The following is a 19,187-nucleotide window of genomic DNA, read 5'->3' as shown; positions in this document are numbered from 1 at the left end:
AATATTATTATAAAGTAGTGTTATCCAAATAGTTGGGTTATAATAATCCTTATTACCAATCTCTGGTTATTCTAAGTCAGTAATTTTCCTTTTGAGATAATATTTACTTTCATCTCCATAAATAAAATAGTCATGCGGCAGAACTAGTAACAGCTAATGATGAAAGAAAAATTCCCTGTGTATATAGACTTTGGTTTTTTTGTGAACTACTTTTTGAAATATGTTGAATTATAACAGCAGTATTGTTGGTATCAGGAATTGCCTTGAGCAGTGACACCATTTGGTAACTGTTGACATGGCAACAGCCCTACATTCCCAGTATTCCTTTGGTCGAAATCCCGACTCCACATGGGAGTAGTTATGTCGTATTCCAAATGAAAGGCAGACTTCTTCTGCCCTCATGCTCTCTCTTCTCTTCATTCTTTTCTCTTCTTTCTCTTACCCCTTTCCCTTGTCTTGTTCTCCCATTAAATCTCACCAAGTGGAACTGTGTTAGTTTTGTATGCTCTATTTGGATGGGTGTGGTGGTTATTTTATTACAACGAGATTTTATTAACAACAAGTATGATAATTTAAGAGCTTGGAAATCAGACTGACTGGAAATAAATTCCAATTTGGGCACTCACCAGCTGTTGAACTTATATTACTAATATAAAAGTTGTGGGTGATAGTAATTTTTCCCTATAGTGTTGTGAGAATTAATCTAACTCCTTGTAAACCTCTTGTGTTTTATTACTTATCAGGAACATTGGGTAGTAGTAGCCATTGTAATTGTTTCATTAAATAAAGTTTGTAGAGTTGTGCAGAATGGAGTTTATCAAAGCTAAAAAGGTGAAACTACACATAACTAAATTGTATAGTCAGATTTATCTTATAAAATTATAATCTTAAAGGAAGAAGGTTAGAATGTAGAATAGGAAATAATGCTATGCTATTGTTAGAAGTGATTTAACATTCTATCAGAAAACTGGAGAAATGGAAATTCATGTATTAAGGTGGCATACAGTCTATAATATATTCTATACTATGTTAACATTATTCTTAAATGTGATTTTTTAAAATTGACTAAATATGTTTTTAATGAGAAGAATTAGTTTGGGTTTGAATGCTCTTTTTTTCCGTTTAGGCAATATGTCAGTATTGAGGACACCCAGACATCAGAGCTCTGGAAGGCATATTGATGCTGTTTTCTTCTTTGTCTCCTGGGTGTAAGAAGTATAACAGATCTTAAAGATCTGTATTCTTGTTTGTTTAAAAAAAATGGTTCATAAGAGAGAGAGAGAGAGAGAGAAAGAGAGAGAGAGAGAGTGTGTGTGTGTATGTGACTATGTGTCTGGGTGTGTATCTGGAATGATAACAATATATTCTTTGGAAAGTATTTTGTTTTTTCTCAATTAAATTTATTCATTTGTTCAAATTGGCTACCCTTTATTATCACAGGTATAGGGAAATTAGAATACTACTGCTTTAGTGTACGTTGAAATGTACAGAGAAGAGTATCTTAAATTGAGGACTCTGTTATCTCACATAGATGAGAGTTTCTGGATATTTTCTATATCTTTTTATTGCTCATTAAGGGGAATTTTCTGCTATACTGTGTCTTCAGACTTTCTGTTCTGTTCAAATAACTCTCCTCCCTTAATGTAGGTAAACATACTAACTTCTGGGTTTTGGATAATTCTGTATCATTGAGTTGAGTCAACTGGGCAGTCTGTTTTGCAAATGAAATTTCAGGTTTATGTGTGTACTACTTACTAGTATTAGAAGCATTTATTTAGCATTTTTCTTTAGTTCTTTCTGGACAAGATAGCTACATTTGCAGTGTCGTTTGAAAGTCAGTTTTCTCTTATGTGAAAATACTAGAAAATTCTAGATTCCCAACAAGGCTTTATTTTTGTTCTAGGTAGTTTTGACTCAGCTCTGAAAGGGATTTTTTTGAATGTAAAGAAATTGATTTTAGGCTAGGGATACTTACCTTCTGGGCTATTGTTCTTTTGTCTGGCTTATGTAGTGAGGCAGGAGAGCTTTGTGTGTTATATGTTTCTTTGTTCTGAGACCCCTGCTCTCTAAACCTATTTATACCAGAATTACAAAATTCTGATTGTAGTTTTTTGTCTCATTTTCTTCTCCTACAATCTGAACCTGGTATCTGAGTCGCCTGTTTTTCATTGTAAGAAATCAAAGGCCACAGAAAACTGACTCTGCTGCTGTTAGATTGAGTCAATTCATCAGAGCCATGTTTGGTGGAGCAAGCTTTTAATCCTAGCAGGTGAACCTCTATGAGTTCCCGGCCAGCCTGGTCTAGATAGGACACCTTTTCATCCTGATGCTAACCCCCAGCTGGAGTGGCATTATTACCAGAATAAACTGAAAGGAAAAGCAGGTGCATATAAGTTCTTTAAAGCAATAGTCCTCCCATGGATGGCGTCTGAACGTTTGTGTTGGTGTTGGTGCATTAGAAGTAAAAGTAGAATTGGAATCATTAGCTCTTTGAAGGCTTTAATAATGCTAGTGACTGTAGAGAGAGTATCTTGTGTATTTGTATGGATATATCACCTTTTAGTTAAAAAAAAATTATGGCCTATAGGAAAGGGTAGAATAAAAGTTGGGACATCCAGGAGGCAGAAAGAATTCTGGGATAGAGCCAGGTCAGAGAGATTTGCCCTGAAAAATGTGAGCAGACAGACTCGTGGTTCCTGAGCACAGGTAATGAGCCACATGGCGGAATGTAGATTTGAGTAAGTGGGTTAGAATTTGTCAGAGAAGAGTCTAGCTCTATGGCCAAGGTATTTGTTAATATATTTTGAGTCTCCGTCTTATTCCTGGGATATGGGGCTGGGAGGAAGAACCAGGTCCAAACTTTGACAAGTGACAACATGAATCCAAACAAAATCTGAGCAATGACCAGTGTATAGTTTTGATTTCTGGAACTGGAGGATGATGTTCACTTGGAACTCAATCCCAACTTAGGTTGGGAATGAAAGCATGATTTTTTCCTATTAACTAGATGAGCTATTAGCTATGTGGCTTATGTCACCATGCAGACACTGAAGTTTATGTTCTTCAGTATTTTTTAGAACTTAAAAGCAGACACCTTGGTACCTAATCTCGGCTTTCAGGAGATGACACCAAGAGAACAGAACTTTCAAGGGAAGGCTACATAGCAGGGAACCCCGACTCAAGGAAGGACACAACCACGATGGTAACCAGAGTCTAAATGCCTCATTTGACTGAGCTGGTTTCTTAGAAAAAAATATTTCCATAACTGTCTTGGAAAATTAGTCTCTTTACAATCACAGCATCTTCATTTGTTTTACTACCCTGCATTACAGTTCCAAAGAAATTGGCAAGTCTTTCCCATTGGTTTCCTTGTAGAATAAATTGTAAAACCACAAATATTAAAAAAAATTATTGTTTTAGAAACACATTAACGAGAAGAAAGACATAGAGCACAGTAGAAAGGATCTAGATTTTTGTTTTATCCCAGTTACTTCTGTTTCCTGTTTTGTCAGATTTAAAAAAAAAAACAATGGTTATTTTAGAAATGACCCTGTTGAGGCAAAACAGAATCTGGCCATCTGGATTTCTTTTCTGGAATTAGTCTTTCTTGGTTGCCATCATCTGCTTACACTGTGCACCGGGAAGCGTGATTGTAGACACACATTTATATTTTATATGTGTATCAGTTTTTCAAGTTTTCTAGGGCTCTTATGAGCTGTTAAATGTTTTCAGAAAATTTTGAGATTAGTGATTTGTGTCAGTAGATCTTGGAATAGCTTCCTGAGCTTGTTGAGTCTTTGTTTCATTGTTTGTGGTCAGTTTTTTCAGCATACTTGTGTACCAGGATGATTTTTCTTTCTGAATTTCCTACTTCGTATTATTAAACAGATAAAAATTTAACTTCTAGAAAGCAAGGGATGTGTAACTGAAGGACGTATACAGTACGTGTCCCATGCTGAACACTAAGAAAATATTTAGTGAACATCTGTCAAAATGAGGGGAAAAAAAACCTATTGTACACGTTTGGTGGTGTTTCTAAGTTCCTTTGTTGCTCAGTCTGGTGGGTAGACTCCAAGTCAGCTGCTTGTTTTAGTAGTCTATATCTAGATTTTGACCTGGGTAGGTGCTTGTTCTTTGATATGATGCACTTTTCTTTTTTTCTTTTCTTTTTTCTTTTCTTTTTTTTTTTCCGGAGCTGGGGACTGATCCCAGGGCCTTGCCATTGCTAGGCAAGTGCTTTACCACTGAGCCAAATCCCCAACCCCGCTTGTTCTTTGAAAGTAGCAGGAAACTAATCTTCTTTTGTCTTGCTTTCCATCACTGGCTGGCCAAGCATGGTTTTGCAGGAGAATATTTTCTTTGTTTACTTAATTAGCTGCTTCTTAGCAGCCACTGGATTTTTAAAATATTTAACATCCTTCTATATTTCATATCTTCTTCATTTCTTTTGGATGGGCCACCAGAAGTCAAATATTAGAGGAAATGTTTAAGTTCCACTTGCTATTGAAAAGGTACAAAATGAAATATTCATTTCCTTCAAAAAAGTGGTCATAATGCCTTGATACTATATTCTTGTTTTAAGTTTATGACATTCATTTTTGTATCTTAATGTCTTTGACCCATTTGGAGCCTGTAAAAGTATTTGCTAGATATAAAAGGACTAGATTGTCTTTTATTAAATTTACAGGGAAACCTGTGCCTAAAACTCTTTTTCTAATGCCTTTCTTCTACTTTTTCCCAATATCACATTCTCTGAGTCATTATTAGACATCAGACAAAAATTAAATGTACTAAGAGTCATTTTAGAAGTTAGTATCTTTCACTTCTACACATTAGCTCTATAAAAATAAGGTCTAATATTGGCTTGTATTGCTAGATGAAGCATCTTTCGTGTTTTTTGGAAACTGATTTCTTGTTCCTATATTGAGAAATTAGGTCAATGTAACCAGAGCATTTGATCCATCTGTGACTTCCTTTGTGTGCTGTTTCCTGAATCATCTCTTTGATGACTCCGTTTAGAGCTATTTAATCTCTGCACATGTTTGGGGCCTTTTACAAACCCTTCCTGGATTCCCAGGATGCAGATGTTTTCTGTCCTGTTAGCAACTTTACTTTTCATTCTACAGGAGCAACAGTTTAAAAATTCTATTAGTCACAGACTGACTCTCAGCGATTTCTCTTTCACTATCTTGTGTCCTGGTCTCTGATTTCTCCAACTATTCCTCCACATCCTTTCTCCATGTGCTTGTCTAGTTTGCCCTCCAGTGAGGACCATGTTTCCTTGCATTTCCATGAAGCTCACATGGAGTAGCTCACTCTGCTTGTGGAGAGACCCATGCACTCTGCTGCACTGTGGAACAGGTCAGCTAGCTCAGTGAAGAAGAACACTATGGTGTTGCCTCTCAGGCCAGGGCAGTGGGGGTGCATGGCCCACACTCAGTGGTCAAAGATGAACTTTGCATAATTTCCAAGTGAGACTCTTATTTTAAAAGTCCTTAAAATATAAAGGTTATGTAACTTCCTTTTAAAGCTTAATTCATGGTTGTAACTTTGGAATATGATATATCATGGCTGTTGTCTTTGTTTAGTGGCATTTTCTGTTGGTTTGTTATTGATGACCCTTAAATTCTTCCAGAATAAATAGTGGACTGTTGTGGAAACACTGGATAATCTGCTTACTTTGTCTTGAGTTTGTAAGAATGTGACACGTACTTACATTTTACCAGAAGCCATAGCTATGGGTGCTAGGATCTGAAAATATATGTATGGGCTGTGTACTAGGTAAAGATGTTGATGGTTATTGGTCAGATAAGGAAAAGTTATTGGTGGGGTTGGCATGGGGCTGCTTGTATTTAAATGCTCCCTACATACTGGCTCCCAAGATCTGGAAGCCCTGAGGAACAGGTCCTCAAGTACCCCAAGTGATGCTTTGTAAACTTTGCTTCTTAGTTTAACTCATCAAAAATGGATAGAGTCTGTGATTAGGCAATAGAAGAAGAAAGGTGGGATTGAGGATGGAGTGGAGGGTCTCAAGAGACAGGAGAAGGGGGAACAAGAGAGGAGACCAAGGGAAGAGGAAACCACCATGTGAGGAGATGGACCCTGAGCATATGGCCTGGAAAAAGAGCAAGTAACAAGGAACATTATGGCATGGATATAGGTTAGTGTAGCTGTAAACCTGCCCAATTAGGCTTATGACTTGTAAATAAAGTACCTGGACTGTGTGTCTTTTATTTGGACTAGTTAGAGTGTTTAATTCCCTTTATACTTGGTGCCTTTGACCCTGAGATTAAGTCTCATGCTCTACTGAAATGAAGTTAGATATGGTACTGTGTGTTTCTCGTGGTGCAATAACTTTGCTGTTTTTCATACAGCTTTGAAGTGTTTCAATATGTGTGAAAAAGAGGCAGTGAGTAGTTTTTTTTTAACTATGTTCTACTGCAGTGTACACAGAATAGCTTTGTTTGGAATTAGCTAAAGTGATAGGTTTGGGTCTTGCTTTACTATCAGTGTTGTTTGTAGCAGAAAAAGTTCTATAAAAGCACACATCATGCTTAACCAATTAGTATTATCCAGAGCAATGACCAATCTCTTTAATATACTTATCCATTATTTATGGACTTCTTTATGGTTCAGGTGCCGGGCACATTTATACATCTGGGTGAGATTGCAAATTTGGTTTGGATATTACAAATGCTGGTAAGCTGTTTTTCTATCGAAAATGGAATTATGTTCTGTAAAGCAGTTACTACTGACTAAAATTGAGCTCAGGTTTTTTAGTTGAAGGTGCACTTGTTTCATGACAAGTAGAAAATAATGCTGTTAGACTTTTTTTACCTGTACGTAAAAGAAAAACTTTAATGTTTAAGATAAAGTGTCATTATAGTATATAAAAATATTTATATAATGTGGATAAATTTGTGCGTGTGTGTGTGTGCGCGTGTGCGTGCACGCATGTATGTATGGATGGATGTAGTGTATAGATGAGATCATCTTGTTACACTGACTTAGTTTCTGGATATGGGAAACAGGAAACCAAACTTTCTAAAAATGATTAGTAAGTTTTTGTTTAATCAAATGGCTGGCAGAATCTTGAAATTTCTTTAACATACTAGTTTTAAGTTCTATAGAAAGTTCTTTTAGGAAAGAAAAAATAACCATTCCAAGAAACTTCTTTTCTGTTTTTCCTATTATAGTGAGCTGCATAGTTCTCCTAAGCAAGGAGGTGGACTTCATCCTCCTTACCACTTTCATCCTTGCCTACCGCAGGGACTGTGTGACAAGGTAACAGAATGGTTTACATTTATTAAAACACGATACCGTAAGTTTATTGTGACGTGTTTTTGTCTGAACACTGCTGAAGAATAAAAAAACAATTTTACTAGTTTTTGTACTAAGTATAGAAATAACGGCCATTTATGCAGGTGTTTGGAACCTAAATATTTGCACCTGAAAATAATAGAAACCATGTTTCCTTAATAAAACTTAAGGAAAATATATTTTAACATAATGATTAAATCTTATTTTAATGCAGACCTAATATCAGATTCATCAGTGAGTAAGAATCCCGATTCTATGCAAAGAAATTGAATTGATTCTGTTTTTTTCAAGAGATGAAATTGCTTCTTGTAGCTATGAAGGCAGGTATGGAGAAGCTAAGTGAGTTCTATTTCTTAATGAATAGTTGATTTTTTTATATTTTTAGAAAGATTAAGCCTCGCAAGTCAGTTCTACAATTTCCACATATGAAATATATATTACAAAGGAAATATTTTAGTCTGAGTCCTTCATCTATACTACCATGTAAAGAATTTTAAATAACATAATTGTACCTAGTGATCCTCCAGTGAAAACCAAAATAATAATAATAATAATAATAATAATAGTAATAATAATAATAGGCATTGTCATGCTTATCTTCCTTCAGGTATAAAATGGTAAAAAATTGAAAGCTACATTTTTCTTTTTCTTTTTCTTTTTTTATTTGAATGGCATTGGCGGGGCATTATTTGTGAGTCTTTACAAATAAGAAAAACTCGCCTCACAACTGTTCATAACTGCAGTTCTGGGCAGTCCGTCTCTTCACGGACACAGTCACATACATTCAAGAAAACACACAGAAAATTAAGCTGAAACTCGATTTCCTTCTAAATTAAAAGTAAACTATTTTCTACCATTGCTGATGACCAATGTTGGCATCTGTGTGGTGGGTAAAATGAGGCAGGCAGCCGTTTGGGGTCAGTGCTTAAAGGTATTGATGGGGGTAGATCCAGACACCTATAGGGATGCTGCCACAGGGAGCCAGCGACTAGAGATGTTACTCAACAGGCAGTTTTCTGAGGGAGCAAAGCTTAAGTTACTGGGGGGTTGGCACTCTCTATGATCAGCGAAAAACCTATGAACTCTTAACTCCTTGGGGTCAGTGAGAAAGACCAGGGAAGAGAGAAAATTCACACACACACACACACACACACACACACACACACACACACACACACACAGAGTTGATGGTAGAAGGAACAGTGTTCCAGCCCATCATACACAAGCCTAAACAGATACACATAGTTGATGGATGCCCTAACCCTTGTGCTTTTTAATCACTTATATATCCCAGCCAAATCTCTCAAGCAGCATTAAATTGCAATGTAATTGTTTTAGTTTTCTTCTAGACAAAGACAGGAGTAATTATTTCATTATTTATCCTTAAAAAGTATTCTTAAAAGACTCACAGATCTAACCACTTATATAAAAATCAGTCATATCTACTTTCAATCCTCAGAATGAGTATCTACACAAGAGCAATTCTTAATAAATCTCATCAGGAAGCTGAGGGCAAAAATGTGTATAAGAAATCAATTGTTAGTACCAGAGATGTTGGCCAGTGAGTGATTTGAGGCCCCGTAGAGTTTTCCCATAATTCTTAGATAATGAGGAACATGCTGGCAGTGAACAGAACAGAACTCCATAACAGCCTCAAGTCCTCAGGACACATAGCTCTCAGGACACATAGTCCTTGGAGCTGACACACTGAGTCGCACCCAAATGACTGTGGTAATGGGGGGGTACATACTAGATCCTATCTCCATTTTAAACTTGATACTTAAATGGTTTATTTTATTTACATGATAAATACATGAAGCTTGGGATTTGCTTCTCAATAACTTAAGAGGTTTCTTAGTTGTTTGGAGTTCTCTGTGGTGATGTGAATGTTAGGAAAATCCCAGAAGCCACTGAGTACTAACAGAGTATTATTTATTCTTCTGCTCTTAGCAAGAGGGCAAGAAACACCTGTAGCTGTTTCTTAAGCAGGATTATGTTCAGTGAATTTCTTTAGTGTTTTACAGTTTTCATGGCACACATTCCTTTGTCATATTAATTTCAAGTATTTTGTTGTTGTTTTGTTTTGTTTTAGTTTATTGAGAATAGTATTGTCCCCTTGCTTTCTGTGTTTGTCTTTTGTATATAAAAAGGATACTGATTCCTGTGCTTTAACTTTGTGTTTTTCAACTTTTATCAATATTTATCAGCTCTAGTTTTTTTTATGATTTAGTTTTTATGTATAGAATCTTAAAACCTGAAAATAAACATATATTGATTTCTTCCCTTCTCATTTGTATTTGCTTCATTAACTTGACTTGTTTAATTGCTTGACATAACACTGTAAGACGTATGTTGAGAAGTGAGAAGAGTGAACATCCTTGTCTTGGTCCTGATTCCAACACAAATACTTTGAATTCTTCTCTCTTTTGGATGACTTTTGCTGTATACTGCCTTTATCAAGTTGAGATAAATTACTTGTATCCCTATTCTCTGCAAGACTTTTATCACAAATGGAGGCTGTATTTTATCAAAGGTCTTTTATGTCTGCCATAGGGTGGTACTTGTACTTATGTGGTAGATTATGTTAATTCTCATGTATTGACGCTTTCCTCCATCTCTGGGATGAAGTGGCCTTAAGCCTAATGGGAAATCTGTTTGTGTTACTGCATTTAGTTTACACGTATTTTATTAATGCCTTGTGCACATATGGTTATCAGAGATGTTGGTGTATGACTTTCTTTTTTGGTTGTTTGGTTTCAGCATAGGATTAGACTCCCAGTAAATGTTTTCTAACTGTTTTTGGACTATCTTACCTTTTCAGCTTTGAGAATGTGGTGGCCGCCATTTTCATACTTTTCTTCCCCTACCTTTATATCGGCTCAAATAGGATTCAGGAAGTAATATTGACTTATTGTCAATACAGATTACAATACTATGCATACTCAAAAGGTATACTTCTTGGTTCTGAACCATGTATGATCTTGTTTCCATTACTATAGGCGGAAATATTTTCAGAACAAAATCTGTTTCCTAAATGTCATAGTTTAGGGCTCACCTGCTTTGTTTTGCAACATACCCTGTTTTTGCTTTTTGTTTGTTTGTTTTGTTTTGTTTTTTGGAAAACTGCTTTTATTTGTTGTAGCACAAAACTGTTATTCAACCTATAATTTAAAATTAATATTTTGTAATTACATCCTTGATTTATATGAAAACAAGTCACTAGACCATTTATTTCACTTCTTAGTGTGTTTTTATTGAATTTCACCAGGTCCATTAATGAACATAAGAGGAAGGACCTTGGAAAGGAATATATCTCTTACATATTCACAGAAGCTTATGCCAAGCAGGAATACTGTGTATAAGACCTAAATTTCACTGGAAGAACCTGACTGAGGAAGTGAAAAGAAAAGGATGGGTAATAGGAAAACATTTGAAAATAAGGCTGTTGACAGGCTAGAGAGGAAGGAGGAGATTGAAATTTTAAATTATGCTACCTGAAACAATGTATTTTCCTGGATACAAATATGTCTTTGCCTATTTAAAAAAGTACTAGTTACTGTGAGGTAGGATTTATCCATGTCAGTTATAGTACAATATGCTTTAGATATTTAATTCCTGGGCACTTAAATTGAAAGTTAGTGGTATGGTTATTTAAAAACTCATTAAAAACAATTTAAAAAGAGATAATTTCTCACTGTAATTGTGTACTTTTCTCCATTTCCATTGCTTATATAGATACTTATTGCTTCTTCTTACCATCTTTTAAATGATGTTTAGTTACTTATAATAGTTTTCTTTATGTGAGCATAGTTATAAACACACATGATAGTATAAAATAATACAAAGAATAGTGTACTCTATCTTACTTATCAGTTTGTAAATACTCATTTGTGTGTGTGTGTGTGTGTGTGTGTGTGTGTGTGTGTGTGTGTGTGTACTTTTAACGTGAGTGAGGCATGTGCCTTGAGAGTGTGGCGGTTGCCATGGCAACAGAAGCAAGCAGGTCTTTGTTACCTAAAGATGATGTCATTGCTGGATTCAGAGGCTAGCTGTAAACCACTTCTGATTATAACATACCTCCCTTTTTCTTATCATAGAGGGAAGAGAAAAGGGAAATAGGGGAAGCCGATGCTAAAAGGGAAATAGGGGCTTTAGACATCTTAAACTGCTCCCTGCTGTCTAGGAGCATTATCAGTTTTGGGGTGTAGCTGACTTTCACCATCCGGGTCCACTTGATAATTGTGTAAAAGGAAATGTTTGAGTTTTCAGTTAGAAAATTTTGACTTTTTCTTTGAAGGAATGTGGAAACAAGATTAATGAGGCAGGGAGGAAATAGTAGCTCCAGGAAAATGGGGAGAAGAGGCATTAAGAAGGGCAGTATCCTATTTCCATGTAGGGTTTTCAAAAACCCAGGAATTGGAGGCCTCATGCTGTTCCCTAAATTTCTAGATGTCTGGTTGCAGCTGATGGAATTTATTTCTTACTGTCCCAGATTCATTGACATAGAAACAGCATTCTTCCTGGAGAAACAGACAAAGACCACCTTCTTTAGCTGTCAGAACATCTAGTCCCTGTCAGTTCTGAAGCACAACTGGTGCCAAAGAATCGATCTTTTTCTGGATTATGAGCATGGTTTCATACATTCCTTGGAAACCGTTGTCAAGCTGGGATAAGAACTTCTTGTATAGGGTTACGGAAATCGTCGGCCCTGCTGTTCCAGTGCCAGCACCTGTAGCTACTTCTGCAGCAACCAGGAATAGCACAACCTGCAGTGCCCTCTTATGCTGGACAGGTATATGTCAAAAACTGGAATTGGTAGAGATTCTTTGCCATGTATTACTCCTAGTTCAGGGAAGGAACACCAGTGTGCAAACTCCTCTTGACCAGCTGGCAGGTAGGTGACAATATATACCAGTGCCACAGAGAATTGACGTGTTTTGGACTGCAGGGCACTTAGGCAGAGATTGGGTGACCAGGTTGGGTGCCATAAGGAGTTGGTACACCAAGGTCAGGGTCTGAATCAAAAGGCTAAATGACAAGTTATTACCATTTGTGAGGGAGGATGTCAAGGACGTAAGGACCTTGGAGGAGTGTTTGATTATTTCTCCTATTTTTTCGATATCTAGAGTTTGGGAAATTGGACAAAATTTCTCTGGATGTGGATAGTACTCACTGGAGACCCTGCTTTGTTTTTACATTAGAGCTTACCAACAACTGTTTTCTACCTGGGATTCCATGGGTCTTGTATATAGAAGAACAGGGTCTGGCATTGCTGACAGAAGTGATTGGTCCTTGATCCTAACATATGTATCTGGAACGACCAATATGGGCAGCCCCCATATTTGTCTGGCCATTTTTTGCAATCATTTTTTGTCTGGTCAAAGAGGAAGCAGACAAAGAGAACATAGTATGCAGAAGGAATGACAGATATAGGGATGACAGCAATTTGGATTGGCTCCCAGCATGGAGCGGTTTCCTGATCCTATTGGGAAAGTCTGTTTGTTATCAGTGGGGATTCCTTGAACCACGAATCTCTAGATGTAAGTGATACCATGGATGGAAACGATCAGAGGAGAAGCCCAGGTCTAATCCAGTGGAGTGGAGCGCAGATGCTAGAGTGGAGTCTCATTCTTCTGGGATTGGGGACAAGGTGGGTGGTCTCAACATCTTGTGGGGCTTAAGAGAGCAGGGTCCATGAAGGGCCCTACCATTTAGGAGAGACAGCTAAGAGCTGCTGATCTGGAGGGGACAGAAGAACTTGATCTCAATGTTGATAGGTAGTGGACAGGAGACAGCGTGTGGCCTTAGTCAGTGGTGGTCAGTAAAGTTCCATAGGAGAGAAAGGGGGTGACAAAGTAATGGGGTAAGTGAATGGTCTAGGAGGGGAGCACATTTAGTTGAAAGACCAGGAGTTAGTACTGACATCCGTACATGAGTTTGAAAGGTGAGACAAAGAGGTCACTTGGGGAGAGCTTGTAGCCTAAAATGAGCCAGAGGTAGGAGTTTTGCCCAATCAAAGTTCCTGTGACAGTTTGACAAAAGTGGATTTTAGGGAGCAGTTAGTTCTTTCTACCTTACCTGAAGATTGAGGGTGGTATGGAATATGAAAATGCCAGGTGACATCTAGGGCCTTAGACAGAATTTGAGAAATTTGGGAAGTAAATTAGGGACCATTGTCTCACTGGAGGGAGGCTGAGACACCAAATTGGGGATGATCTCTTGGAAGAGGAGCTCAGAAACTTTTTCCCTTTTGTTAGTTGTGGGATATGCCTCCACCCACCCCGAGAATGTGTCAATCAAAACTAGGAGGTACTTGGCACATTTGGCATGTGGGTAAAGACAAGTTGCCAGTCAGTTCCAGGAAGGGAACCTCTGGCCTGATGGGTAGAAAAAGGGGTGCTACAATACCAGAGGTTGAAATCTGACTCTTGACAGACTTTAGAAGAGGCAGTGATGGATTTTAAGAAACTTAAGTCCTTAGGAGTAGGCTTCAAGTGGGTTTTAACAAAATAAGACAATGCCGTGCTGTTAGGATGAAAGCTGTGTCGAAGATAGGACAGAGTTTTAATGAGTGTTAGGGAGTGAGAGTGGGGATGTGGGTTGCAGTGTAAGAATGTCCTGGGGAGGGTGAGACATGTGTAGGCCCCTAAGGGCCTCAGCTCTGGCTGCCTCTTCAGCTCCCTTGGAGACAATAGAGTCATTCGTCAGGTGGGAACTGCAGTAAACAAACCCTATAGCTGTGTGGAGATGGGAGGCTCTAGCATGGCCATAATTTGGTTTGCATTAGTTACTGATCCTCCTTTAGTCATAAGTACCCCATGCTCCTTCCAGTTAGTGGCAGGGTCAGGATGATACGGAAAGCATGTTTAGAATCTGTGTAGATGTTGAGGGATTGTCCCTGTGCCAGGTTAAAGGCATGAGTAAAGACTACTACTTCAGCCTGTTGATTGGTGGTATGAGCAGGAAGGGCCTGTGCCTCAGTGTCTGACACTATGGGGCAGCTGGCTCTTATGGCTCCTTCATGTAGAAAGGAGCTTCCATCTCTATACCAGGTATAGATGGTCTTAGGCAAATTGCCCTCCTGTATGTGTGAAGGGTGAGGTAATAATTCTTCTAAGGTTTTAATGCAGGCGTGAGATAAGGAGTGGTTAGTATTTGGTGGAGAAAGAAGATTGGAAAGGCAGGTGTGATTGAAAGGTTAGTGTGGAGTCTTCTATTAGTGCTACCTGAAGAGAAAGAACCTTGGAGGGAGGTAGATTCTGTAAACCTTTGAAAGGTAGGAGCTGTGACGTGTTATAAGAGGAGAAGACCATGATAGGCAACCCAAATGTTAGTTTTTCTTATTCTTGAATAAGGAGTTCAGCAGCTGCTAAGGTACAAATACAAGGTGCCATCCCTGCATGGTTACATCTAGTTTTTTTTGACAGGTATGCTACAGGTACAAAGGAGGGTCCCAGTTGGTGACCTAAATTTCCAAATGTTGGTATCAGGAACTGCTTTTGCCTCCAGCAATGATGTCATCTTGTCACCTGAGCATCTGTTGTCCAGGCAACGGTCATCCATTTCCAGCATACATTTCATGTTACAGTTACACCACATTTCACATAAGAGGCAGATCCTTTCTGCCCTCTTCCTCTTCTCTCTCCTCTCTTCCCTTTTTCTGCTCTCTTTCTCTCCTACCTCTCTTCACCCCTTGGCTTTTGTCTCTATCATTCCAATAAACCTCTCCACGTGGAGCCCTGTTGGCCTGGTGTGGTTTGTCCAGACGTGAGCCATAGAGCCTCTCTGTAAAAGACAATGTAAAAGGTGGTATGTGTATGGCTACTTAAAAAGACAACCAAAAGCCATCAGTGGCTGAACAAAGAGGAAAGTGAAAGGAAATGGATTCATGGGAGTTCAATCAACCAGATAACATTTTACATTTTATACCCAGGTTTGGTGCCTTAGGAGAACAGCCTATAGTATTGTTGGTGACCTCCAAAGGAGCTGGGAGTTGGGTTGAATCTTGTGAAAAGATCAAATACAGAGAACTCATTCTGAACCGTACAGATTCCATAGGATGCTTTATGCTAAGAAATATAATGTCAGTGCTGGAATATTGTTATTGGTTAAAACTTAGGCTTTAATACCAAAGTACTCATTTTGGTTCAAACTGAATTTGAACTCCTGCAGCATGAAATACCGAAGAGGGCACCATCCTATATTACCCCATATACTAGCAGGTCACATGGCACCAATGGGTCATTTGACCCTGGTGGGCTGTTCTCATCTTGACAGACTTTCTGGCCTGTAGCACTAGAAACCTCTTCAACCTATTTGCTAAGTCACTTTAGAAAGTTACTACCATGACAAACCTCAGATTCGAGCATCCAAATTTATCGGCTGCCTGGGGGTGGGGGTGGTAGTGGGGCTGTACCTATCTCTGGAAATCAGTTGAGAAGCTGTGTGAAGGCAAACACCACACAAACTCAGTTTAGAATCAACAGGTAATTCAATCACTGGGTACAACTACTAACATCCTTACTAGTAAGCCATAGTAAATGAAATCCCTCAGTGGCTGATCCTGACTGATCGGAAATCTAAGTGGGAGGCTCTAGTTCATTCTATCACCTACCCCAAGTTCTCCCACAATCCAACAATCCACAAGCCCCTATTCTCATCCTCTCTTTCTCCCTCCAACCTGGAAGTCTAACCTGGAAGTATATGTCCAGTGATTGGTGCCCTGAAACCTTTATTCAGTAAGGAAAAGACCTTGCCGCAAACACCCACCATATCAAAAACTAATCCATATGAAATAAGCATGGGCATGGTTGACTGGATACCACAGGTCATATGGTAAGGTGGAAAGAGAAAAGAAGATAAGTCTTGTATGCTTCTGATCAAGGTAGCCTTGACTACTCAGTGGTAGTAGCAATAGAGCCTGCCCAGGACAAGGTAAGGAGTGAGAACCTACACATGACCGTTTCCTCCGACTTTCACATGTGTTCCCACACAAAAGGGTGTGCATTTACCCATAAATATATACACATCACACACATGCCACACACACACACACACACACACACATACACACACATACAGACCACATACATTAATAAAGACAGATGTGCAAAAAAGACACCTAACCCATGGGTATATAACAGCCACACCTGTATATGTGTATATATGTAGGCATGTGTGTACATATGTCTACTTGAATATTGTAAAATGTTTTTTTAAAGATTTATTTATTTACTATATATAAGTACACTGTATCTGTCTTCAGATACACCAGAAGAAGGCATCGGATATCTTTACAGATGGTTGTGAGCCACCATGTGGTTGCTGGGAATTGAACCTATGACCTCTGGAAGAGCAGTCGGGTGCTCTTAACCGCTGAGCCATCTCTCCAGCCCTTGTAAAATGTTTTTGAGTAATTTAGTAAATATGTAATTTATTTATATGTGTATATAGATATCTGTCTGACACACAGTTAGATACACATAATAAATACATAGGTTCTTTGTATATTTGGTTTTGTCATGGAGTATACTGGTTTCTCCATCTTTGTTAATTGACAGTTTTGCTGGATAGAATAACCTGGATTTGTGTTCTCTTAGGGGCTGTATGACATCTTCCAAGGATCTTCTGGCTTTAATAGTCTCTGGTGAGAAGTCTGGTGTAATTCTGATAGGTCTGCCTTTATGTGTTACTTGATATTTTCCCTTACTGCTTTTAATATTCTTTCTTTGTTTTGTGCATTTGGTGTTTTGACTATTATGTGATGGCACAGATTTCCTTTCTGGTCAATCTATTTGGAGTTCTGTAAACTTCTTGTATGTTTATGGGCATGACTTTCTTTTCTTTAGGGAAGTTTCCTTCTACAATTTTGTTGAAGATATTTACTGGACATTTATTTTGGAAATCTTAGCTCTCTTCTATACCTACTATCCTTAGGGTTGATCTTTTCATTGTGTCTTGGATTTCCTCAATGTTTTGGGTTAGGAGCTTTTTGCGTTTTACATTATCTTTGATGGTTGTGTCAGTGTTTTCTGTTATCTTCTGCCGATGAGATTCTCTCCTCTATCTCTTGATTTCTGATTGAAAATACTTGTGTTTCTGACTCCTGATCTCCTTTCTTCTTTTTCCATCTCCAGGGTTGTCACCCTTTGTGCTTTCTTTATTGTCTCTATTTCCATTTTTGATTCCTGGATGACTTTGTTCAATTCCTTTACCTGTTAGTTTGTGCTTTCCTGTAGTTCTTCAGGAGATTTCTGTGTTTCCTTTTCAAGGGCTACTATTCCTTACCTGTGTTGTGCTGTATTCCTTTAAGATAGGTATTTATGTCCTACAAAGTATAATAGATCGACAACTCAAACACAAGGAGGAAATCTAACCCTAGAAAAAGCACAAAAGTAGTCTTCTTGCAACAAAGCCAAAGGAAGAGAAATACACAAATATAATTCCATCTCTAACAACAAAAAAATAACAGGAAACAACAATCCTATTCTTTAATATCTCTTAATATCAATGGACTCACTTCTCTAATGAAAAGACATGGACAGAGTGGATACTTAAAGAGGACTCAGTATTTGCTGCAAAGAGGAAACCCACATAAGTGACAATGACAGACATTACCTCAGAGTAAATTGCTGGAAAATAATTTCCCAAGCAAATGATCCAAAGAAAAAATCTGGACTAGCCATTCTCGTATCGAATAAAATCAACTTTCAACTAAAAGTTTTCAGAAAAGATAAGGAAGGACACTTCATATTCATCGAAGGAAAAGTCCAACAAGATAAACTCTGAGTTCTGAATATCTATGCTCCAAAGGCAAGGGCACTTGTATTCATAAAAGTAACCTTACTAAAGCTCAAAGCATATATTGCATGTCACACAATAACAGTGGGAGATTTCAACACTCCACCTTCATCAATTGCCAGCTCATTGACACAGAAATTAAACAGAGACATAGAGAAACTAACCTAAGTTATGAACCAAATGGACGTAACAGATATTAATAGAACATTTCATCCTAAAACAAAAGAATATACCTTCTTCTTAAAACCTCATGGTATCTTCTCCAGAACTGACCATATAATTGATCACAAAACAGACCTCAACAGATATAATATTGAAATAATTGCATGCATCCTATCAGATTACCATGGACTAAGGCTTGTTTTCAATAACAACAATAGTGAGAGAAAACTCATGTATACATGGAAGCTGAATAACACTCTACTCAATGATAACTTGGTCATGGAAGAAATGAATTAAAGACTTTTTAGGATTTAATGAAAATAAAGGTACAACGTACCCAAACTTTTGGAACACAATGAAAGCAGTGCTAAGAGGAAAACTCACAGCTCAAAAAGAAATTGGAGAGAGCATACATTAGCACCTTGACAGAACACCTAAAACCTCTAGAACTAAAAGAAGCAAATGCACCCAAGAAGAGTAGAAGGCAGGAAATTCTATTAAACTCAGGGCTGAAATCAACCAAGTTGAAATAAAAAAGGAATATACAAAGAATCAACAAAAGTGGAAGTAGGTTTTTTGAGAAAATGAACAAGATAGATAATAAACCCTTAGCCTGGCTAACCAGAGGGCACAGGGTATCCAAATTAACAAATCAGAAATGAAAAGTAAGACATAACAAGAGAATCTGAGGAAATTCAGAAAATAATCAGATCCTACTACAAAAGCTTATATTCAGCAATACAGGAAAATCTGTATTGAATGGATAATTTTCTAGACAGATACCAGGTACCAAAGTTAAGTCAGGATCACACAAAGCATCTAAACAGTCCCATAACTACTAAAGAAATAGAAGCAGTTATTAAAAGTCTCCCAACCAAATAAAGCCCAGGACCAGATGTGTTTAG

At 37.8% G+C, this 19,187-nt stretch overlaps 1 long non-coding RNA gene across 2 annotated transcripts; it reads left to right on the top strand.

The window, feature by feature from the left end:
* The first annotated feature begins 11,260 nt into the window (after window positions 1–11,260).
* On the top strand, window positions 11,261–15,056 carry LOC134481140 (uncharacterized). Of its 2 annotated transcripts, none has more exons than XR_010056427.1 (2): window positions 11,261–12,112; window positions 14,748–15,056. It is a non-coding gene; the product is annotated as an uncharacterized LOC134481140 (long non-coding RNA). The 2 variants fall into 2 exon arrangements; XR_010056428.1 differs by having other exon boundaries at window positions 11,261–12,214.
* The last annotated feature ends 4,131 nt before the right edge of the window (window positions 15,057–19,187 follow it).

The sequence above is a fragment of the Rattus norvegicus genome, chromosome 12, assembly GCF_036323735.1.
Source record: "Rattus norvegicus strain BN/NHsdMcwi chromosome 12, GRCr8, whole genome shotgun sequence".
NCBI lineage: Eukaryota > Metazoa > Chordata > Mammalia > Rodentia > Muridae > Rattus > Rattus norvegicus.
Note: the sequence above shows the minus strand (reverse complement) of the source record. Positions and strands in the feature narration are given on the sequence as shown.